Source organism: Dendrobium catenatum, unplaced genomic scaffold, assembly GCF_001605985.2.
Source record: "Dendrobium catenatum unplaced genomic scaffold, ASM160598v2 fragScaff_scaffold_621, whole genome shotgun sequence".
NCBI lineage: Eukaryota > Viridiplantae > Streptophyta > Magnoliopsida > Asparagales > Orchidaceae > Dendrobium > Dendrobium catenatum.
The window spans coordinates 28547713-28555553 of NW_021319083.1; the positions used below are offsets into that span (position 1 = coordinate 28547713).

Below are 7841 nucleotides of genomic sequence, written 5' to 3' on the forward strand. Positions count from 1 at the left end.
AATGTATCAATTTTTATATATATAAGAAAATTTCAACTTTTAGAAGAGTCGGTAATTATTAAACCATAATAACTGTGAAATATTTTGTATATATATCAATGCTTATATATAATAAACTTTATCCTCCCAAAACATTCAAATTAATTACTTCCACAGTTAAAAAAATTTTCTTGTTTAAATCATTTCATTTACGTATCTTCAAGTCTATATCTTAGATAAATCAAAATCTTCAATGAGACAATAACACTTAATATGACACAAGTAGCTAAAGTTTGTTTAAATCATAATCAACAACATATGATTCCTTCCACTAATTCTTCATTCTATTATATGTTAGTACAGGAACATGAATTTGATGTTAATAATACACCATGCCTAAAGGCTACACTCAACCAGATGCAACCCCAAAGCAACCAAAAAGCAATAACTTCATTGAATCTCATAACAGGTATACAATTTATAAAAAATAATAGTTAAAACGATGCACAAAAACTCTCTTATATATATAATTGTTGCATGTATATTGATTGCAAAACTAATAACAAATATTCACATTATAATTCCAAAATTTTCCATTTAAATGAAGCAAAATAGATGAATAACGAAGAAGTGAAAATTATTTAAATAAAACTTAAAGCACATTGTATTATAAAAAATTCCTGCAACCATTGAAGCAGATTATATGATAAAAGTTTCTTGTAAGCAACTAACATTCGCTACCCATCACTGTTTGTCTTGGTGGTGAAGAGCCGGCTGGGCAAAGCTCAGGTCCCTGGTTCGAATCCCTTGGCAATCAATGAAAGCCTTAAGTGTTGGTACGTGTAAATTGGTGTGGGTTGCATGCTAGGTCGACCGGGGTTTACACTGGCCTAAGGACAGTGCTCCTCGTCACAAAAAAAAAAAAACATTCGCTGCGAGTTTTTTCAAAAGTTTATATTTAGAATAAAGGTTATCAGCTTTTGGATCTCTTTTAAGGGGTGTTACCTATATCGATTTTGGTCTTTGTTCTTATTGGTGGTCGATGATCCTTTCTGGATTTAGTGGATCAATTTTTACTTCTCACCTCTGGCTAATGACTGCAACAATTTTTGCTTTTTGCTCATTCTGGCTGCTACCACTTCTTTTATTCATGGATATTTTTTGGGGGCAATAATGATCGATTGCATTATCTTTCCCCCTGGATGGCGGTCTGATGCAACTTATTCTTCTTTTGATGGAAGTTCCTGCAATCAAGGGGTGTGTGCTGCTCAGTGTATGCAATTTGGATTTCTTGAACTCATTTTATTGATCTTCGATCCTTGTTTTATTCCATTTTGACATGTGTAATTTTGGCACTATTTGGTTTGTTTTTTGAATCCTTTTGAGTTTTTTTTTACCCCTCATTTTTGCTCTTATACCTTCCTTTTTACATATGTAACTAGCCTCTTCTATCAATGAATTCGAGGCCTATAAAGCCTATAGGTTCTGCAAAATTGAAGATGATGACTTGATAAGGAGATAAAAGTTAATTTTCCTCAATCAAACATAAAGTGATTAATGTCTAGAATAGAGAATGTAAAAAGCTCGTACCATGAGCTATTTTGTAAAGTAGCAAAGGATTTTATTAATCGAGAAGTATGATAGAGGAGGACAAGCCACATATGAGCTCATGCCGAGAAGCACGACAGAGGATGACAGGGAAATGGCAAGCTGACGTGAAGTCTCCCACAAATGTAAAGATTTTTTGGTAATTTGGATACTTGTTCTCCTTTACTTGTAGGGGCTGTTTGGTATCGGATTTACAGCGGGATTTAAGTCGGATTTACGCTAAATCCAGCCAAATAGTTTTTGTGCGCGCGTTAAATTCCAGGATTCAGTAAATCCCGAATTTACGGATTTACAGCTTAAATCCGGGATTTAGTAAATCCGACGGGTAGCTGGATTTAGTAAATCCGAGCGGGATTTATCCGAAGAAGCGCGCGAAAGGGAGAAAGTTACCTTCACAGCCAGCGAGCTCCCGTTCTTGCTTCTGATCAAAATGCTGTAACTTCCGATCCGGGTTGAAGTCGTCGCAGGAGCGAAGTCGAACAGCCACGAAGGAGCCGAAGAAGCGACGCCTGCAATCTCTGCACCTCCTGCGAAAGCAAACGGAGCCGAACAACAACGACGAAAATAGAAGATGAAAGGCAAACCCTAGACGCCTTATTATTGATTAACTTAATTAATATAATTTAAATTATTAATATTTAAGTAAATTAATTAAATAGTTAATTGTATAATTAGTGCATAAATTAATTATCTAAATCCAACTAAAGTTAAATCCTACTTGTTACCAAACAGCCTCGTATACAAAAGGCCTCCATTGCTCCTTTATCCATACAAATAGTTACGCAATTTACTGTTAGTATTTAAGATTAGAAAAGTAAAATGCCTCGCCGATAACATTATAAAATGATTGAAATGCGAACAGTTTTGAATGCTTCAATCATAAATGCCATTATAATATTTGTATAGATAAGATATATGATGTTAAATAAAACGAACAAAATTCAAGATTTCAATAATTAAAATGAATTTAATAAAAGGTGTGAGGGGCATTAAATTATATAATTGTTATTTTTTATTTATAAATTATTTAAAATACAATGAAGGTACAAGATGATTTAAAAAAAAAAAACAAAATGAATTGCCATAAATTGATGTGAAAGAAAATTCAAGTGGTTTTTATAACAGTATTATATTATAGATGTTTACCAACTTTTATCCTTAAACCTTGTCTTTCACTCCATTTAATTAGGAGAATAATAAGGTATATGATGTTCAAAAAGTTGTCAGGTCTAGTGGGGAAGAGCATGACCCTACATTTTCTTACAATACTCTCTCTCTCTCTCTCTTAGATTTTTGTAGACATTACTACATTATAAGAAGAGGAATTGTAACAGATACAAGAAGATGTTCAACAGCTTTTGGACAAATATTCAGCATTTATGTGAGGAATAATAACATATTTTTACAAATTAAAGAGTTTAAATAGTATTAATCTTGTTGGCTAGATATGTCAGTTTAGTAGGCTGATAGTGTAGGTGAACTTACTTTCAGAGCTATAATTTTTTATTTCATGTGAAGATATAAATTTACAAAATAAAAAATATTCATAATCACGTTACTAATTACATAAGAAATTTGTTAAATTAATTAATTTTTTAAAGGTTAAATTTTATTTCATCAATATAAGGTGATTATAAAGTCCTTAAAATACTGCAAGAAAATCTCTTATTACCGACGGATTTGAATGTTTACATCAAATTTCTGACAAAAACACAACTCTCCTTGGCCTATTGGTTAAGAACTTAGGCTTCCAACTAAGAGGTCCATGGTTCGAGTCTATGTGTATGTGTTGTGTGTGTGAGTTTGCCTTAAATGGCCTAAATGTCTAAAAAAAAAAATGTTCTGACAAAAAGTATTCTGTTAGTACATAAATCGCATAGGAAAATGTTTCTGACAAAAAACAAAATTGCCAGAGAAGTATAAAAAAAAAGCTGTTTCCCTGCCCTGAGATCCTTGGCCAACCCCATCCCTCTTTATGAGATCGGATTTGTGTTGTGAGCAAGAAAGCTCTGATACCAGGAAAGCTGAATATCACTGTTAAGAAGAAAAAGAAAAATACAGTTGAGATGTAAGGAGAAAGGTAATGATACTGTAACTTTATATGGGTATATGTGTTGTGTGCTTTACACATGTACGCATGAGATCAAAGGATTTTGTTATAATACAATGACTTATATGAAGTGGACCTGTTCGTGAAAGAGTTCATGCATGTAATGGCTTTCACAAAGAATATTGAAACATTGTAGGTTCCTCAAATTAAAAAGCTATAAATTTTCTCAACAGGAAGGGATGGATCATAGATCCGTACATAATTTGCCTATGAAATGTGATTTGACTTCTTTGTTGTTGATTTATTGTTAAGAAATGATCAGAATTTAGAGTGGTGGAATGATAAGAAAGGCAAAGTAATTTTTATGCAACTTTGTTGGTTTTTGTGAGGGAACCTTGAGAGAGAAACTCTGCTAGGGTTTTTCTCTTTTCCAGCCACCTCTCTCCCGCTTCTTTCAGGCTCTCTTTAGCCATTGTCAGAGGGATTCTATGGATCCCTCCCTCTTGTCCTCTTCTTTTCCACCACTTCCCAACTCCTCTCTCCCCTCTAAACTTATTGGGCTTGCAAACCCTCTACCATGGGACCACATTCTTATGAGTCTGCCTACTTCCTATTAGTTTCTTATTTCTTCACATTCAACTCTAGAGGAAATTATTGGCTTTCCTTTTGAGGATATTGCTAATGATGTTGAAGAGTGGAATCTAGCACTGGTGGGATATTCTTTTGGGAAGAGGCCTTTCTATTAAGCTCTTCTCAATGTCATAAGGAAATTATGAAAGTTTAAAGTTAATATCAAGTTTATCTTACTTAGTGATGGATTCTCTTCCTGTTCATGTTTTCCAGTGTTGAAGATTATGAAATGGTATGGTCTACATGTGCATGGTCAATTTTTAGAAAACCTTACATTTTTTCAAAAAATGGACATGACAATTCGATCCTAAGAGGGAAGAGTTTACCTCGGTGGCCATTTAGTTTAAGATCTATGACTTACCTCTATCTTGCTAGACTCAGATAGGGATTTCCCAAATTGCAACTAAATTTGGTTACTCCCATACGGTTGATGCTGTTATATTATCCAAATCAAGGCTCACATATGCTAGAGCCTATGTCTAAATCGATTCCACTACTGCTAAACTCGAAACTATCCCAATCTCAGTTGAAGGTAAAACTTTTACCTCGAAATCCAATGAGTGGTGCCCGACCTTCTGTGACATGTGAAAATCCCTAAACCATCATGTTGATGCAAGCCCCTCTAACCATAACCCTCAACCTTAACCTCCCTCCACCTTTATGAACCAAAGAGGTACAAGTTGCAAGCTGAAACTGCCTTCCAAGAATCCTAAAGGCATTCTTCCTCCACCAGAAAACTTATATTCCCCAACTAACTTAGTCCAGCATATCCCTTTCAAAACTAACAAACCCTCTACTTTTACCTCTTAAATCCTTGAGCCTACAGATACTAACAACACCTTTGGACCAACTCTAACACCAATCCTAATCTTAAACACTCCCCCACTATGGATACGCCATTTGCCTCATATCCTTTACCTCCCTCATCAGGCATCTCATCTACAAAAATCCTATCACCAAATAGATTTACTACTCTTTAAAATCTAACAGAATTTGAATCTTCCTCTACCCGGGAATCAGAAGAGCTACCTAAATATTATCAACCCAACTTACAATCCACTCACAATCCCTCTTCCAATTCTCTCTCAACCTCTAATCCTGCTAAGTCTATATCTAAACCACATAGAACAACCAAAGGTAAGGCCCTAAGAAAATGCCCCAATTGAAAGTGCTCTAAAACTACTTGAAAGTTCAAGGGGGTTGTCAATCCCTAAAGAACTACTCTCGAGGCTAACCAAGAGGGGGGTTAATTAGATATTAAAAAAAATACTTTAAATTAATATCAAAATCCCTTTCTTAAAGATTTTTCAGCATTCAAAAACAGATATTCAATACAACATAATATCAAAAACAAATTTTCAACCAAGATGTTATAACCAAAAATAAATGCGTAAAAGAAAGTTAAAAAAAAAAAAACACACCAGATTTATAGTGGTTTGATCCGACTTAACCTATGTCCACTCCCCAAAGGGCTCATACAAGTATTGCACTAAAGCTACATAGCTACATAGATAAGCCCTTATAAAATCACTTCTACCTTCCTCGGTGAAGTGAAGTTGCTAGGTCCTTTGACACCATGGAGATCTTCTTCTTCCCAAAACATCCCTCAAAACGAACCTTGAATCCCATGGTATTGAGGTGCAAGCTTGCTAGAGCAACCATGTGAAATTCCCTCCACACTTCCTTGAAACCCCCTCAAAGGATTTTCTCCCTCTAAAACTCCACTTTTTCCTCTCTTACTCTTAGGTTCTCTCTTTAAGATTTCTCCAGAAGAATGAAGATATAATGGTTGCTAAAGAAATTTACCTAGTGCCTAGAGATAGCTTAAATAAAGGGCTTTAAAAAACCCTAAAAATTAATTTTGGTGGAAAAGATCATCCAGGACTATTGCAAGATAATCTAGTATGATGTGCTTAAAAAAAGGGCATAAAAAAATCCTTAAAAACACAATTATAGCGTAAAATATTGTCGAGTATGATAGCATGATCATTTAGGATGATGTACAAAATTTAACCTAATAGTCCTAGACGATCTCCGGATAGTCCAGGATGATCAACTCAAATTTGTACAGATCATCCTGTACAATATTTAGGAACATCCTAGATTATTAGAAGAAAATTTATGGTATTTCCACTCAGATGACTAATTATCGTCCCATTTATCTCTCAGGTTGTCAAGTGCAATATTCAGTGATTATCATGGATTATTAAATTAAATAAATAAAAAATAATTAGTCCCCTAATCACATGATTGATTTAGGAATGATTTTCATATATCATCCAGTACGATGTACATCATCCTGGACAAATAGAACCAAATATGAAATTTAAAAAAATTGCCTAAATTATGATAGGTGGCTATTTTTCATGATCATTACTGATCATCCTAAATGATCTAAATCGTACATTACTATTAGTTAAATGAACTAGTAGTACAATATAACATAAATTGTATAATATAATTAGTTCAAAAATTGAACTTCTAGTTTTGACTCAATCTCACTTCCTCTGAGTGTGTGTGAGCTTGGTCACCAAGAAAGCATACACCCCTTGTAAGACTTGACTTAAGAAATAAAAAAGTACATCAATTATTAATACAAACATCTTTATAACATAACCTATTATAGCCAATTTTCAGTCTTGAATCTTTGTTGGATGGTTTTTAGCATTACTGAAATATTAATATATACTCAAATAAATGTTCATTGCATATACAATTAATAAAAGGATGCCAGCCATAATGTTTGTATCATAAAAAATATAAAGTTGTGAGCCCGTGTTTCAACACAAATCACCCATCTCTAAATTTTTGACCCATCCTATTATTGTAGTTTGGAAAATCAAAGGCTTCAACAACTTTAATAAGGTTTTTTGCTGTAAGAATTTGGTTTGACACCATAATCTAGATATGATATGTCTCCTTGAATATAGAATCTCCTCTCTAACCTCAAGGACCCATGCTTCTGTTTTACTCACAAAATATTTTAGAATTAAAACAGTTTTCATAACTTCAACATTATCGCTCCTGGGCGCATATCAGGATTATGTGGAACTTAGATAAAAATGCTTTTTCCCAAACTTTCACTTACAACAAAATGATTTTTGGAATCATATCTCATGGTTCCAAAAAACCAATCGTCATCTCTTTTATCTATGCATCTAACTCATTCGAGGAGCATTCTCTTCTCTAGGATGATCTTAGGAATTTGAAAAGACTAAACTACATTCCTTGGTTGGTGATAGGAAACTTTAATTATTGTTTGTTCCAATCTAAAAAGTTTGAAGGAAATGATATTATAGCTTCTAGACTTGCTCTTTTTAAATCCTTTATGCATAATACTAACCTTGTGGATGTTCCCTCGTTTGGAAACTTCTTCACTTTGTAAAATAAAAGGGTTGATAACCCTATACACCTCAAACTCGATCGGGTCCTTTATAATGAAGCATGGAATAAAGTGTTGCAAATTTGTCTTTCATGGATTATACTTTTGATGATTAGAAAACACTATGACTGCCTGTTTACACTGACATTTCAGGGCCAAGAAATCAGACGACAAACGGAGCAAGTTCAAGAT

General features: G+C 33.9%; 1 long non-coding RNA gene across 1 annotated transcript; it reads right to left on the reverse strand.

Annotated features, from left to right (window-relative positions):
* Nucleotides 1-504: 504 nt before the first annotated feature.
* Nucleotides 505-2176, reverse strand: LOC114579694. Its single transcript, XR_003700777.1, has 2 exons — nucleotides 1978-2176; nucleotides 505-1223 (listed from the first exon to the last, which is right to left on the reverse strand). It is a non-coding gene; the product is annotated as an uncharacterized LOC114579694 (long non-coding RNA).
* Nucleotides 2177-7841: the final 5665 nt, after the last annotated feature.